Below are 16,619 nucleotides of genomic sequence, written 5' to 3' on the forward strand. Positions count from 1 at the left end.
TACAATGTTGAACCAACATACACGTACACGTTTGGGCACGGTTTTCACAAACCCAGTAAACGTATATCTCAAGTGTGTGTGACAAGCTAAGTTTTCAATCTAACGGTTGAGAAATATTAGCTTGAATCTAAATCAGGATTTCATCTAACGGTGAATACTGATTGCTTTGTACCTAAGGCAAAACCCTGATTTGAAGACTATATAAAGGAGACATCTAGCATTGGGAAAAACCAATCCCCACACGTCTGTGTGATACTAGTGCGCTCGCTAGAGTCGATTCTCCTCTAACCTTTGGTTTTCTTCTCTAAAACCAGGTTAACGACTTAAAGAATTCATTGGGATTGTGAAGCCAGACCGATACTACTTTTATCGTAGTTGTGTGATCTGATCTTGCATCTTATATCGTACGAGTACAATCTTATTGATTGGCTTGAGATCGTGAGAGTTCTCCGATAGGCAAGATAAAGAAGTCACAAACATCTTTGTCTCACTGTTTGTGATTCCTCGACGTCCTCTTGTTTATACAAGTAAGACTGTTGTGATGTGAGTGATTAATCTAGGCTGTTCTTCGGGAATATAAGACCGGATTATCAATTGGTTCCTGTTCACCTTTATTTCATATCATAAGACGGAACAAAAACCTAGGGTTCTTCTGTGGGAGACAGATTTATCCTTTGATAGACTTTTATGTGTGAGACAGATTTGTTTATTATCAAGTCTGCGATTTTGGGTTGCAACAACTCTTGGTTGTGGGTGAGATCTGCTAAGGGAATCAAGTGCGCAGTATCCTGCTGGGATCAGAGGCGTAGGAGTACAAGTGTACCTTGAATTAGTGGGAGACTGATTGGGGTTCAACTATAGTCCAGTCCGAAGTTAGTTTGGAGTAGGCTAGTGTCTGTAGCGGCTTAATACAATGTGTATTCAATCTGGACTAGGTCCCGGGGTTTTTGTGCATTTGCGGTTTCCTCGTTAACTTCTGGTGTCTATGTTATTTCTTTTCCGCATTATATTTTTTATATAATTGAAATAATACATGTTGTGCATTAAAGATCATCAATTGGAAATCCAACCATTCGTTGTTGATTGATATTGATTGATCCTTGGACATTGGTCTTTGGTACCGTCCAAGTATTCCCTGTGTTTGATTAGGACTCGCTGATTTCTCTTAGATTGAGTCTGACTGTCCAGTTGATTCTCTAGCAAAGTATTTCGGAGTTAGTCCATACAGATTGCTAAGCGAAATATTAGGTGGTGTGTGAGACCCCTCTTTTTCACTTTATATAACCACTTTTTTTGTAAATTGTAATTCTCTACAAAACCAAGAATGCCCCTCTTGTAGTTGGATTTTTTGTCAAAATGAACCAAAGGTCGCGGGTTCGAATCTCCGACACCTCAAAGTTTAAGTTTTTATTTTTTTTCCTTCTTTTTCCTTTCAACAAACTCTCCGTCAAATTTTAGTTTTTTTTTTCTTCTTCTTCCTCTCGGTTTCTTCTCGATTTCTGCTCTCTGAACTTCTGGTGATTTTGGTTCGAGTTCGAGAACGCAAAGAAAGGATGGGTTTTACCTGAATTAGATGTCGCAGCAGTTAAATGTGATGAACGGAGAGTGTTTTGGTCTGTGTTAGGGTTTTAAATTGAATTAGAATCGAGAGAAAAAGGGGAGGCGTTGTTAATGGAAAAAACGAGAGCATGCAGAGAGATAAATTGAGAAGATGAAGAATAGAGATCTTCCATAGATGGGGAATAGGTTTGTGTTTGAATCACTTGATTTGGAAGAAGAAACCAGAAAAGAAATTGATGGTGATGTTCTCAGTTGATGAAGAAGATGAAGAGGTTTATATGAATGTTGGGACATGGGTTAATGGGTTCTCGAATTCAAGCAATAAAGGTGATGAATTTGGGAAGAACTGTGAGTTTAGTATTCTGAAATTGCAATTAGGATTTTGAATTTGATTCGAGTTGATGATGGCCGCTGTTGTGAATTGAGATAGCTGTTGGTCTTGAAATTGAAGACATATGAGATCTGGTGTTGATTTGAAGGGGTAGGTCATGGATTTGAAGATGTGGTAGTGCTTCTGGTGATTGGTTGTAGATGAAGTTGCACTTACAGAGATGTGGTTTTGGACAGTGACTTGAGCAAGTGGTGAAATAACAGTTGACAGTGATGCAGCTGTAGTTGGAAATGGAATGCTTTGTTGTTGCTGCATATGGCTCAGGTTGTGAGAATTCAAGACATAAATTGAAGATGATGGTACTGGACTCAACAATAAATGGAGTTGGCCTTGCAGGAATTTTGTTGCTGAGTCAAGTGGTGATTGAGTTGGTCTTGTAGCTGAGTGCAGAAGGCTGAAGGGTTTGAGGGTGCTGTGATAATAGGTTGTGTAGGCATGAAGCTACAGGTGTTGTTCGCACCAAGTCAGAATTGCAATTCTGGTGGAGATACTGCAATACAGTAAATGGCACGTGCATCTAGATGTATGTTTAGGACTGCACAGGGATATGGAGAATGAAGCGGGAGCTGGTTATGAGGTTGTATTCAAGGGGCTGAAGTTGGTGATTTTGGTGTGTTGGTTGCAGATGATATTATGAAGAGTTTTGTTCAAATGGGTGTTTCGAAATCAATTGACGCACTTGAGGTTAGTTTTCAGTGTTCATTTCTTCAGTTCAGTTTCCATTCCATATGTATTTGATTATGTGATAAATCTTAGCTATTTCGAAGCTTTACAAATTTATTTGATTGATTGTTACTGTGCTAATAATGAACTAGAAATGTTAGTGATTATGAAGAAAATAAGCACATTGTACTTAGCAAGTTCTGCCGAGATGATTTCTGAAGTTGAACCTATAAGAAATGTTGGTGGATTAGGCTTACCCATTGGGTGAACACTATTTCGCATGTGCTTAATATCCGAAAGCTTATAAAGTAGATGACTGTCAGTTGCACAAAGAAACCCAATTATGATGAATACTGTTTGATTTTGATATCCCTTTTTTTCATGCGTAATTATGGGTGTCATTAGATTTGTTGTCTATCAAAAACTGATATAGGAATTCTTTCTAACGTCTGTGCACTTATCACAATTTCTATATTTTTGTATCATGTAGCTTCAAATGGGTTGTGGCGCGTTTGAAGTAGTAGTAGGTTTAATAGGTTTATCTGGGCAAAGGTCTGCGTTTCCAATAGCCAGACTGAAGAATTTGCCTCTCAAAACATAGCTGAACAAACTCTAATTAGTCATTTGAAAAGTCAAAGTAATTGGTGCCAGAAAATTTGTGCAGTTCGTTTTGCTGGAACTCAGCCACTGAATGTTGTTGCATTTGTCCTTGATGGGCTCTATTATGGGGTTTCAGACTTTGCATATGCAACATACTCCATGGTACGCATTTTTTATTTGTTTTCTCTACATTTCGAACTCTCTATTTATATAGTTCAAGAAAATGTAACGTTTAATAAGGTGACGATCCTGTACAGGCTTTTGATTGGACTGGCTTCATCATTGTTCATACTGGTGTCTGTTCCGGTGTATGGTTTAGCTGAAGTTTGGATGGGATTATTTCTTTTCATGATCTTACGAGTATTTGCTGGGATTTGGAGGTATGCTTTATCTCGATGCTCAAACTCTAATTAGTCATTTGCACATATTATATATTTTGCAGTAGTCCATCCAAGCTGTGAACCGAACGGCGACGAAATTAAGAAAATATACTAGTTTGTTGTTTGGGCGGAAGGTAACCACAAAATGGTAATTAACCCATTTCATAATGTGTGTTCTCAGACTGGGAAGCAAGAGTGGACCGTGGATAACTGTTTGGTCTCAGATAGAGCAGAAAAGTAACTGAAGTACTTTTGAACATTCAGTAGTAGATGAGAAGGTAGTTCAGCTCAAATTCGTGAACATGTGTAACTTATTTGTTTTACTTCTGAACTAAATTTTAATAGGTTTTCAAAAATCTGAAATGTTAGTGATTATGAACACGTCTAATTTTTTTTTCCTTTACAAATCTGAATCCATGCAATCACGTAGCGGTGTCGTTTCGTCAACTTCTTCGGTCGGTCCTCCCACCGTGTCAACGGTTGTACTAGTTATTCTTAACCAAGATTGTTAAGGATCTATGAACATCCATCGATTGACTCATATTTCAAAAGATTTATCAAGACAAGCTTGACTCAAAATTTCTTCTTTGTAATATTAAATCTACTAAAAAAATCATACGACATAATCTCGTAAGATAGAATGGTAAATGTCATGAGTAAATATGATGGTTTGGTATTCACATATCTCTTTGTTGATGAAGTTCTCCAAATGTCTTCGTTTGTTCTTTGTAGTTGCAAGAAATCCTACACTACACCCCTCATATGATTTCATTGTTGATCAACTCATTTTTAGGTTTATATTCTAAATTTTATTGATTAATTTTTGAATGTTCTTACAAGAAAGATAAAGAAGTCAAGAATGATCTCTGCTCTGAACTTTCTCTCTCCTATTTACTTGTTTCTTACTCAAAAAAGATCTCTCCCTTCTTTACAACTCGAATGACTATTTATAAGGAAATACATGGTGGATGACAGTTAATCTGTCCTTTATTTTCGGATATGGTTTGCGACATTCTCGCAACCTTACAGATGTTAATTTCTCAAACTCTCTAATCTTCGCAAGACTATCACATCTTTCTCGTGACCTTAGATGACGTCATTTATTCTATCATTTCTGAAACTGTTTTGCGACGCTGTTATGCTGTGTCATTGATAACTTCGCTGAAATATTGTCATTGCGAAATTCTGATCCTACATCTTGCCTCTTCTCATATCTTCTCTGCAAAGTAGATAATGATGTGAGAAATGCCGCAGCTGCTTATCTTTTCATATTCCACATTTATCACACGTACTCTCTCTTCCATTTATTTCTTGACACGTCTTCTGTAACCGCTACTTTTCAACCGCTCACGTCTCTTCGTCTTAATGATGTTTATTTCTTCGAGTAAAAAATCTTCTTTATATACTCTTCTTACCCCCTTTTTCCACTTTTCTTTTTACTTTCTCTTCTATTTTTATTCTCTCATCTCTGCAACTCTATTATTCTTCTACAAATTCTGTTGCTGTAATTTTTTCTTCCTTCAATCCTTTTACTTTCTATACATTCCCATAATCTATATTCAAACAGGCTCCAAGTGGTCATAGATATGAGAAGAATTTACAAGATGTCCAAAAAGATCTTGCTGATAAAGGTTTCACACTCTCCGCCATTCTTGGTGAGAATGCCAAATCAATTCTTTCTGTCAAGCTTTTCTCTGATCAATATTGTGATTATCAATAAATCATAATTTCGCTAGGTCAGATTCTCGCAGGTCTCCTTATTCCTCTTTATAACCCAGATCTTCCTTTATTTTATGAAATTCTCGCTCATTCGGGACTTTCGCGAGCCATCTTCCAACTAAGTGGGGACTGCATCCGTCTGATGCTAGAGTTCGCCAATCTTGGTGCTGGTAGAGGATCTCTTTACTCTAAAGAACTTAGGGATCCAAAATTTCGCAAACCTAGAGATAGTTGATGAGAAGTATATAGTGGCGAATTTCTTTGAGAACTACGAACTTATCTCCATGAAGAATTTCACAAGGTAATATGGGAAGAAATCAAGATGCCACCTCTAAATGCAAGTGTGGAGAAGATATGGGAAGCTATAATTTTGATGGAGAATATACCAACAACATGGAACATGGGAACGGAACCACCTCCAAACCACAGAAGTCATGAATTTTATTCTTATCATCATTTTCATGGACATACCACAAACGATTGCAGAAATGTAAAGAGAATTATTTTGAGAATGATAGATCAAGGAAAACTAAACGACTTTCTGGTAGGGCATCCGCAATCTCAACCATTACCACCACCTCCAGAACATCACAAAGTGAATACGATGAAAAAGAAAGAAACATTCTTCATAGAAGTTGGTGCAAAAGCAAAAAATCTATTCTGTCACACTATTGTACATTCATATAAGACAATTGAAGATTTTCATGATAATGTTTTGAGTAGAGTGTTCGCAAGAGATAATAATGGAAGAGAAATTATGAATATTGCGAAAATCTCGCCACTAGAGGAATGGCAGAAACATATCATTTCTTTTACTGCAGAAGAAATTCCCGAAGGAGAAGAGGTGCATGACAATCCATTGTTAATAAAATTAGAAACTAATCCAAAACCGAAAGAAGATGAGGATGATGAAGCTGAAGATTCATGGGCAATCAATAGAATTCTAGTCGATACTGGAAGCTCTGTGAACATCTTATTTTATCATACTTATAAAACCATGGGTGGAAGAGATGATGATCTTATACCATCAACATATAAGATATATGGTTTTAATGGTACTGCTAACAAGCCTAAAGGGTAGGTTACTATGCAAATTCCATTGAAGGGAATATCTTCCGAAATCTTATTTTATGTCGTTGATGTAGAATCACCCTACAATGCGTTAATTGGTAGACCTTGGCTACATGGGATTCTAGGTGTAGCTTCAACTTTCCACCAGTGCATCAAATTCCCTCACCCCAGCGGTGTAGGAATCATAAAGGGAGATTGGGTTGAAGGAAAGAGGTGTTACGAAACTAAGATATAATCTTGCGAAGGAAGAGCAAACAAGAAGGAAAACTGGCGACACAAAATCAAAGATACACAAAGAAGTGAGAGGTTGATGGTGGATGCAATCGAAAGAAAAGAAGAAGAGATATTGCAAAACTAATGCTAGTTCAGAATAAAAATGATGAACATACCATTACCAAGGAAGCAGTAGCAGAAAATAATAAAGAAGCAGAGGATGAAAAAGGTAATAAAAACAAGAAATGTATGAATGATTAAGTTGTTGCGATAATCTCGCAATAAGTAAAATTCTCAAAAATACATTTGATTGAACAACAAAATTGAGATTGCGAAATTCAGATACAATATAATGATTTGCGAGACTCTCGCAGAGATAATGAATTTTACAGAAAATAATCAGAGAAGAATGACAAAAGAGAAAGAGGCGAACCTTTATGGCGTACACCCTAGTTCACGAATACAATTTCGCAAGAGGCAAATGTAAGACCTAAAGTGCGTCATATAAGGGGGTACCTATTGCATGACTCAGGAAAAGGCTACACCGCCACTGGAACCTGAGTCATGGAGGTTTGGGGTCAATGAAGCCCATCCGGGAGAGGCACCTTGGATTCTCAACTTAAGCATATGACTTAGGTTGGGCGACTAAGGTAATAAGGACTCTCCCAAGGAGTGCAGATATGATCAAGGCGCCGAGGTACGCGGTTGAGTCAAGAGTGCCAGGGACGTTTGAATCGTACCTTTCCATTCTTGACAAGTCTTGGATTATAATGCACTCGGCCTGAAGAAAACCCCACTTAGGGTGCAGTCTCGTAACCATAAACCCTATAGGTAAAAGGGATAAGAGGCTGCGAAAACAACTGGTTGTTGTTAAGACTAGATGGGAGGAGCTAACCTTGTATGGTAGAAGTACGCCTCCTTGAAGGGGCAACCAGGGGGAGATAAGGGCGGCACCCTCCATTAGGGAGCTGATAAGTGTCTTAAGACGCAAATTTCATAAGGCTTTTTATTCGCAAGGATATTAAGGCTTGTCATATTTGTGCAACAATCCTGAAGAGGCAATAATACAAAAGAAAAAGATAAGACGAGATCAATGGGTTTTCGCATGAAAGTGCGAAGACATCGCAGGACGGCAATGTCATGGGGCTTTATTTTCGCAAGAATATTTAGGAATGTCATATTGTCGCAACATTCCTGAAGAGGCCATAATACAAAATAAAAAGTTAAGGCAAGATCAATGGGTTTTTGCATGAAAGTGCAAGGACGTCCTGCGATTTTGTCGCAATGACAAGAGGTGGCGTAATAAGAACTTTAATTAGGAAGGCAAAATAAGACCACATAGGGATGAGATTTTGAAAAGAAACAAAATTCACTTCGCAAAAGGTTGCGAAATTATACAATAAGAATTTTTTTTATGAAATCTCTCATTTGGATTCAAATAACATAGGCAAGTATGGGAATGTATGAAATTAGAAAATGTTATTTGTCTCCATATGAGAGATTTACTCAAAAATTCAAGAATTAATGATTATATCGATTAACTGTATTGCAGAGAAGAATTGTTTTAATTTACGCAGGTCAAAATGAAAGAAACACAAATATACAGAAAGAAGAAATAAATGTACAAGTATTACAAAGAATCAAAGAAAGAAATAAAGACTATTTCTTGGTTAATCCTTCATTATCTTCATCAGAATTTTTTCCTTCTTCATCTGCGTCAGAATCGTCATCACCATCAGAACTTCCATCACTATCAGATTCTTCATCATCAGCTTCGCTATCAGAGATAATCAAACTGGGAGTATTCTGTGGGATTTCTTCTAAAAGACAAGGATAATCAGAATGTGGGATATTATGATCATCACAAACCATTTGGATATTATGATCATCACAAACCATTTCCTAATGCCTTGGCACCTTGATCAGAGATACGATCCTTATCATCTATGAGACCGCTAATTTTGGTTCTTAACTCATTGGTTTTCTCTTTGGAATCAATAAGGAGACGCTTAAATCTGTTGGCTAAGCCTAAACTGGATCTATGATCAATTTCTAAGAGGAGAAATTTCGATCTAAGTTCATTTAGAGAAAGATATGAAATTCTATCATTTGAGAACCTATTTAAGGAATTGTTAAGACAATCAAGAAGGGTATCATTATCCAAGGCATTAGGAAATGAGCTAAGAAGGGTAGCTTCATCAGAAAGACCATAAATGTCTGCAAAAAGGATCATTTAAATAAGATAAAACAACAGGATGAATGAATAAAGAGAAAAGAGAAAAGTAACATACCGTAAAGCTGATTATTAGCTCGTTGGATATTATGATCATCACAAACCATTTCGATGGTTTGATTGCGAAAATGCATAGCGTCATTCTTAAAATTCGCAACGGTGATCTTGATTTGATTCTTTAATCTAGAATACTTGTCGTTGCGAGAAGAAAGATTCTTTGCGAGTTCCTCCTTTTCAGCTTTAAGTTCTTCAATCTTTTCACGATATTTATTTTCAGAATCTGCGAACAAAAGACAATCAATTATTAACTTGATGAAAATTCATAAGAAGCAAAATATTAGTAAAGAAGAGCAATTAGAAACCTTCTCTGTCAGAAATCATATCTCTAATCAAGGCTGTATGTTCAACTTGGAGACTAACATTTACACCTAAATCTTTTCTAGCATCATTTAAAATTTTCCCATCCCAGATAAATTCATCCTCACTACTTATGAGAAGACGAGAACGAATTTGATTTTCCCTTTCGCAGAGTTCAATATTCTTGCGGTTAGCTTCATCTCGCTCAAGTTGAACTTCAAGGAGAGCCTATTGGAATTTCACCAAAGCCTTGGCACCTTGATCAGAGATACGATCCTTATCATCTATGAGACCTCTAATTTTGGTTCTTAACTCATTGGTTTTCTCTTTGGAATCAATAAGGAGACGCTTAAATCTGTTGGCTAAGCTTAAACTGGATCTATGATCAATTTCTAAGAGGCAAAATTTTGATATAAGTTCATTTAGAGAAAGAGATGAAATTCTATCATTTGAGAACCTATTTAAGGAATTGTTAAGACGTTCAAGAAGGGTATCATTATCCAAGGCATTAGGAAATGAGCGAAGAAGGGTAGCTTCATCAGAAAGACCATAAATGTCTGCAAAAAGGATCATTTAAATAAGATAAAACAACAGGATGAATGAATAAAGAGAAAAGAGAAAAGTAACATACCGTAAAGCTGATTATTAGCTCGTTGAAGACTAGAAATTTTGTTCTTATACGAGGAAGAATCAATTTCTAATTGTCTATTTTTCTCGCGAAGACCTTTAACTTCAGCTTCTAATTCTTCATTCTTTTTGCGAAATTGCAGATTCTTCTTTTCAAGATTTTCGCGTCTTCTCTCTAGATCTGAGGCAACAACAAAAGAAGCTTTTCCATCCTGCGAAAAGATATAAAAAATATTAATATAGAAATAGATTTTGATTTATAACAATGAAGAAGTAAAAGGATAAAAGTATACCAGACTATTGAGAGAATGCAAGAAGTCGGGAGTCACTGATCTAGAAACTCCACGAAGAGAGCTATCACCATCTAGTAAAGGGACATCAAAAAGGGTAGCGAGAGCTTTGTAGGTATTTGCGAATTGTCTATCTCTCATTCCTTGTAGTGAATCAGAAAATAGGCCAGAAAGCTTAGCCATAGAAGATTCAGGTGGAGAATCTTCAGTTGCAGCAAGATCATCGTTATCCTCATCACCCTTGTCACTTTCGGAATTTTCGTTAGGAGGAACATTTGAAGGAGAAGAAGAACGAACTTTTCTTTTCTTTGGAGGAGGACCAGTTGTTTTTCCCTGCGAAGAGCACCTTTACCTTTATCACCAATCTTCGCAGCATCAACAGATTCTTCTACTTCAGCAATAATCTTCACACACAGATAGAAATAAGAAATGGAAGAATGGAAGTAACAGTACTATTTAAAGTTATAAGAGAAAATTTCTTACCTCATCTGTGTATGAGCGAAGAGCTAACAGAGTACTAGATTTCCCAGTCCTGTTATAACTATCCTTCAGTTTTTGGATCTGCGGAATGTTGCAAGAGTTAGCGAACAGAATAGTAAAAATCAATAAAGAAATATAAAATGAGTTAAAGGGGAGAAACATACCTCTTTATCCTTCTCGGGACAAGAGAAAACCCAAGGTTGATATGCAACGAGATTCGCAGGAAGAACGTTTGATCCAACAATGTAGGTTCCCTTTAGCATTAAAGGAAAACACACCATTTATCATCTTTGGATTGGCGAGGAGTTGTGTTTTTACCAGAATGCTAGTCAATATCTTGCATAAGAATTTTGGCTTCATCAATGTTATCTTTCCTTTTTAATCGAATACCTCAGCGAGTATTCTCTTTCTTCATGGTGATAAGTTTGTAGTTCTCAAAGAAATTCGCCACTGTATACTTCTCAGCAACTATCTCTAGGTTTGCGAATTTTGGATCCCTAAGTTCTTTAGAGTAAAGAGATCCTCTACTAGCACCACGATTAGCGAACTCTAGCATCAGACGGATGCAGTCCCCACTTAGTTGGAAGATGGCTCGCGAAAATCCCGAATGAGCGAGAATTTCATAAAATAAAGGAAGATCTGGGTTATAAAGAGGAATAGGGAGACCTGCGAGAATCTGACCTAGCGAAATTATGATTGATTGATCATCATAATATTGATCATAGAAAAGCTTGACAGAAAGAATTGATTTGGCATTCTCACCAGGAATGGTGGAGAGTGTGAAACCTTTATCAACAAGATATTTTTGGACATCTTGTAAATTCTTCTCATATCTATGACCACTTGGAACCATGTTTGAATATAGAGTATGGGAATGTATAGAAAGTAAAAGGATTGAAGGAAGAAAAAATTACAACAGCAGAATTTGCAGATGAATAACAGAGTCGCAGAGATGAGAGAATAAAAATAGAAGAGAAAGTAAAAAGAAAAGTGGAAAAAGGGGTAAGAAAAATATATAAAGAAGATTTTTTACTCGAATAAATAAACACCATTAAGACGGAGAGACGTGAGCGGTTGAAAAATAGCGGTTACAGAAGACGTGTCAAGAAATAAATGGAAGAGAGAGTACGTGTGATAAATGTGGAATATGAAAAGATAAGCAGCTGCGGCATTTCTCACATCATTCTCTACTTTGCAGAGAAGATATGAGAAGAGGAAAGATGTAGGATCAGAATTTCGCAATGACAATATTTCAGCGAAGTTATCAATGACACAGCATAACAACGTCGCAGAACAGTATCAGAAATGATAGAATAAATGACGTCATCTAAGGTCACGAGAAAGATGTGATAGTCTTGCGAAGATTAGAGAGTTTGCGAAATTAACATCTGTAAGGTTGCGAGAATGTCGCAAACCATATCCGAAAATAAAGGACAGATTAGCTGTCATCCACTATGTATTTCCTTATAAATAGTCATTCGAGTTGTAAAGAGGGGAGAGATCTTTTTTGAGTAAGAAACAAGTAAATAGGAGAGAGAAAGTTCAGAGCAGAGATCATTCTTGACTTCTTTATCTTTCTTGTAAGAACATTCAAAAATTAATCAATAAAATTTAGAATATAAACCTAAAAATGAGTTGATCAACAATGAAATCATATGAGGGGTGTAGTGTAGGATTTCCTGCAACTACATTCTTCAGTGTTCAATCTTCGAGGATTATTTAGTGATGTCTAATGCTCAACTACCATACATTAAATCCTAGTCTGGGACTTGATTTTAGTAGAATAGAAATTAAGATATTGTTTTGTGCATCTAACATTCACAACAAAGCTTGAGATAACAAAACTTGTAAGTTCGACCGAGCAGTGCTCTAACAGTGCATATATATGCAAAGTTAATTTAATTATCCATAATTTTTTTAGTTTATGTAGTTAATTATACTTAGCGTTAAAAATATCTTCCACGACGAAAAATAACAAAAAAATATTTGTTACCCCGTTGAGAATGCCACCGGAAGTTACATTGGCCAAAGTAGGTCCTGCTAAAAGGATTATGTATCTGCAGGTTTCTATGAATGGTCTATTAGATCTCCTATACTACATCAAGTGTTTAAAATTAGGTTTTCGACTAGTTTCAGAAAGTCACTTCTTCTGATGGTTCATTTCAAGTGTTTAGAGTTATGTTTTGCCATAATTTTCTCTATGTCTCTCTCTTTATCTTTCTGCTGTTTTTGATACAAATGCGATTTTATGTGTGTGAAGATTTGGTACGGATGGCGTGTTATACCCCTTACACGATAGACATCCACAATAGTAATGGAGACTCATATTGGGTTGGCCTGTCGTCTTTGTTCTTTTATAGTGTATTCCATACAACAACATGTTATGGAACAAATCACTTGATGCACAACTAGAAGTTTGTACATAGACGCCAATGATAAGTTTTAGTTGATGACCAATTTTTCAGTAACCCCATTCAAATGCAGTTTACTTTTATAACTACTAATAGGAACACATGTAATATGGACATGCTGTAATTGTAATCTAACAATATTTTTTAAGAAAATAATTTTTTTTTCTTAATAATAAAATTTCAATATTCATATTTATACTCGTTACACAGATAAATCAAAGAGCTTTCCAAATTTATAAAGTTTGCAGAGATTTGTATTTTTAAAGATAAGAAGGTTTTAACTTTTTCTTTCAAACTGCTTTCACCCTCGAGTACATGTCTAGTGGTACCTGATATTATATGTTATATTAGGATAAGATAAGATAAACATGATAAATATACAATGAGTAGTTGCAAAAGCGCGTGGCGGAGTTGTGATATGAACCAAATATCCTGTGATTGTACTCAAGAGAAACATTAAATTGCAATCTCAAACCAACATACCTTGCACAGTCTTCACCCGCTTTCCTCCTGAACCAACATTGGTCACGCAAAGGCTATGTTTGTTAGTTGTGGTCTAGCAAAAGAGAAGAGTTGCTACCTCATGTATGATGACAGATGGATTCGAAATGAAAATATAATTCAAAAACCGTCGGATAGAGGGGACCAAGTTCCAAAAATGGTAAAAGAGCTTATCACTCCTAATAACAGTTGGGATATAGAAAAATTAGATGAATATTTCAATCCTGCGATTAAAGAAAAAATCCTTGCAATCTCAACTCAAAGCGAAGAGAAAGATAAAATAAAGTGGAGGCACCACTGCTCAGGGGCATTTTCAGTGAAGAATATCTATAATTTTCTTAACAACCAGGATCAAGAAATTGACACTATGATTGATTTCCCATGGAAGAAATTATGGAAAATTAAAACAATTCCAAGAATTAAATTATTCGTTTGGAAATTAGTGCAGAAGGCTCTACCAACTTCAAGTAGACTTGCAGCTCATATGAACAGTATTTCTGCGGACTGTCAGATGTGTAACGCTCAAGTTCAAGAAAACGAACAACATTTATTCAGATTTTGCCCTTTTGCGAGAGCCATTTGGTTTGGGGTTTCTTTAAGCTTTATTAACAACCCACCTTTTTCTGACTCAATATGAAATTGGGTTAAAAACTGGATAGAAGAGCCGAATTATACTCAAATTTCAGACAAAGTTGCTACTGTTCCCTGGTTTATTTGGAAACACAGATGCTCAGTTGTCTTCGAAGGAAAGGATCATAATCCGACAATGCTGATAGAGATGATAAACAAATATTTACAATCAACAACTTCAATATCAATCACGAGAAAAACTTCGGCTAGAAATGGAGTAGTATCAACTCCAAATTGGGCTTCATTAAACACAGATTGGATAATTTTTATAGATGCAACTTTCAAGAAAGAAGATCTATCAATGGGTTTTGCCTTTATCTTATATTCAGGTTCAGATAAAGCAATGACAACAGTTCATGCAGAAGCAAAGGCAATGCTTAAATTTACATTTTGGTTAAAAAATAATATTCTATCTAGTGTTTCAATTGTCACAGATTGCAAAAGTATTGCTGATTTCATTAACAAGAAGTGTAAGGAAGTATCTTGGGAAGCTGAAAACACAATAAAAGAGGTTGAAGCGAATCTGGATTCTTTTCCTCAAGCCAAGGTTAGATATATTAATGGAAAATACAACTTCGCGGCGGATACTTTAACTAAGGAGGCAAGAATCAAGAGCCTCCAACATTTATCTTTACACATTAGGGAAAAAATTAAGTATTTTATCTAATATTTTTGAGAAAAATGATGTTGTAAACCTTTTGTACTATATTACTTGATTTACAAAATTTTATTTTTCATCAGAAAAAAAAAAACTTGTTAGAAATATGTTCCATGAGGGATATCCTACATTTTTCCTCAAGTGTGTAATTGATAAATATTGTCATAGATCTCTCTCTCAAAAACTTCTCTTTCTTCTCTCCTCTAGATAGGCGATTTCCGGCAGGGGAGAAAACTTTTTCCGACAAGCTTAACTGGTCAGATCTTCTCAGATATGAGCAGTACCAGTACTAATCCACGCATATTAGTTTAGATATATACTAGATTTGTGTTGAAAATAAATCAGAGAAAGAAATTCAAAAACCTAAACCATAACTCATCTTCCCACTAACACCCTAAATCAACCGCCATGGATTTACCCATATCATCGGCTAAATCCTCGATTCATCGGTCCTTTGAATTCAATTGGGTTGTCTGCTTGCCGATTTTGCAATACCGCCTTCATTCCTGAAGATTTGATTTTGATGCTGCTTTAGGGATTTTGGATTTCGTCGGAGATTCCAAGGCTTGAGCATTATTCAATAACCTACCCCGCCTAGGTTTCATATCTGATTTTAAGAGGTAACCTTTCAGATCCATAACCTCTTAATCTCCTCATTAGAGAAGTCCAAGATTCAATTGTGGCTTCTATCCATATTCCTTTAATCTCATACCTTGATGTTATATCTAATCATTAGTCTTTAGTTAGGCCATGTTATGCCCAGAAACTACTGATTTTTATTGATGTTTTCTTTTAAACTCTGCGTACCTATATCAGATTGAACTAAAAATCTCCTTTTTATTTATTTAAAACTTGATTTTCAATACCCTGTTTTGCCTTTGGTTTAGGTTGTACTCAATCTTAGCTTTTGTGTTTGACTCTCTACTTAGTTTTATTGGGCTAGTGAAGCACCCTGTTTGTGTCCTATTTTCTCCTAATGTTCATGTTTGATTGTTGAAAGGCATGTATCCCTCACCACCAGATTAAGTTCAGTTTTACTTGGTTAGTTGTGTTGGTGGTTTCCTTTAATTTCATTTTGTTTTAATCTCAATGCCTTGTAACTTTTGATTGGTATTGTTTTGTGTAATGTGTTTTGGATTTCTGTCTTGATTGCGAAAGTTTAGTTGTTCCCCTCTGCTTGTTGTTGTCTACTTAGGATTTGTTGCTTTCCTGGTAGGTGTTTTTTCTGATCTAGTGTAGGTTCTTTGGAAGTTTTTTAATGGGGTTTATCTTTTCTAGTCTCTGGGATAACATTGTTGCACCTCAACCTTTGAAACATCAATCTAGCATCATTGTCTTTCATGCTCAGCATTTTACAGTTTATGCACCTTTTTTCGAGATTCGCAACCAAAGCATTCCATCTCCCATCCTTAGCTAGATTGGCATTCTAGCCTGCAGCCTCCAAATTACTCTAATCTCAAGTTTGGATAATTGTCAGTATTGGTGCATAACTTTTGAACTAGTAGAAAACCAAGGAATGTATTGCAACACCATGTCTACTTTATATATCACAACAGCAAGCACAAACCCAATTTGATATGAAAATGGGCCGATGAATCAATCACCTTTTGTTGTTATTTTCTGTCGGTTTCTTTGTACTTTACCTCTCAGCATACTTCAAGTGTACTTTACATTTCAGTATAGTTCAAGTGTAGGTCGAGTTTGATCAAAAAAAAAAAAGTGTAGGCCGAGTCTGTATTTTCTTTCGCTGCTTTTTTTTTCAGTTTGATAACTTAGTAACTACTTAGAGTAGTAGTTTGTTAGTAGCTTATTAGTTGTATCTCTGTTTGTTTTCT

General features: G+C 36.0%; 1 long non-coding RNA gene across 2 annotated transcripts; it reads left to right on the plus strand.

Moving 5' to 3' along the window:
• The first annotated feature begins 1,448 nt into the window (after positions 1-1,448).
• LOC113340896 lies at positions 1,449-4,167 on the plus strand. Of its 2 annotated transcripts, none has more exons than XR_003355675.1 (4): positions 1,449-2,635; positions 3,105-3,376; positions 3,472-3,594; positions 3,776-4,167. It is a non-coding gene; the product is annotated as an uncharacterized LOC113340896 (long non-coding RNA). The 2 variants fall into 2 exon arrangements; XR_003355676.1 differs by having other exon boundaries at positions 3,279-3,376.
• The last annotated feature ends 12,452 nt before the right edge of the window (positions 4,168-16,619 follow it).

This window comes from Papaver somniferum, unplaced genomic scaffold (genome assembly GCF_003573695.1).
Source record: "Papaver somniferum cultivar HN1 unplaced genomic scaffold, ASM357369v1 unplaced-scaffold_24, whole genome shotgun sequence".
In the NCBI taxonomy this organism is placed as follows: domain Eukaryota; kingdom Viridiplantae; phylum Streptophyta; class Magnoliopsida; order Ranunculales; family Papaveraceae; genus Papaver; species Papaver somniferum.